Source organism: Olea europaea, chromosome 20 (genome assembly GCF_002742605.1).
Source record: "Olea europaea var. sylvestris chromosome 20, O_europaea_v1, whole genome shotgun sequence".
In the NCBI taxonomy this organism is placed as follows: domain Eukaryota; kingdom Viridiplantae; phylum Streptophyta; class Magnoliopsida; order Lamiales; family Oleaceae; genus Olea; species Olea europaea.
Genome location: NC_036256.1, coordinates 18,117,722 through 18,118,740, shown reverse-complemented (window position 1 = coordinate 18,118,740; position 1,019 = coordinate 18,117,722).

Genomic DNA, 1,019 nt, shown 5'->3' with positions numbered 1-1,019 from the left:
TAATAGATCCCTGGTTCAAAAACATGTTTTTGGACCAATTTTTGGAGAACATACTACAATAAATATAGCATTTTGTAACGTTCAAAAAATGTTGTCGAAGACCTTTTGCAAAGTTCAAATATATGTTACAAATCTTGATGTTGTCATAAAGTAGAATGATACATCAATACTTTTTTTGAATATTGCTAATAACCTTTGTACGGCGTTTTTTGAACGTCACTAATAATCTTTTTGCAATGTTTTTTGAATGTTGATAATAACCTTTCCGCAACATTTTTGTAAGTGTTACTAATAATTTTTTGCAACGTTTTTTGAATGTTGCTAATAATCTTTCCACAACTTTTTTTAGAGTTACTAAAACCCTTTTACAACGTTTCTTGCCTTTTATTTATGCTTATATCCATTTTTTTGCAACATTTTTTTACAGTTGCCGTAGGTCATTTTCATTTATTTTTTTTGAATAGTGATTTACACAAATAAACTGCAAAACAAGATGAAAAATGACAATATCAAACAACTCCAATAATCATTAAAGAAATTCCAAAATATAAAAAAATTAATACAAAATTTCGAAGCACCTAAAAATTCAATACATTTCGAAAAAAAAAATACCACAAACCCTAAGCAGTAAGTAGAACAGCCCGACCGGCCTCCTTTATTTTCTTATCACATTCTTCGACACGAACTTAGTTTTAAAACCACCAGTTGATTTTTCGACAAAACTCCATTGCCCAAAACCTTGAAGTACCCAAACTGCATAACATCAATTATGGGCACTTTTTCTTCATTGGCAAAATCCTTATTCATCAGCCATTCACACGATATTTTACATTTGTATAAGAAACCCCATCCTTCTCACTAATCCAGTAGCAATTCTTCCAACACACCCATCAGCCTCACAACCAAATCAGATGTCTCTTCAATTTACATAAATGGGAAATCCTTTCAATGGAATAAGGATAATGAATATACGCATTAAACATTCTAACTTGTTATCAAATGTTTTGCATACACTCTTT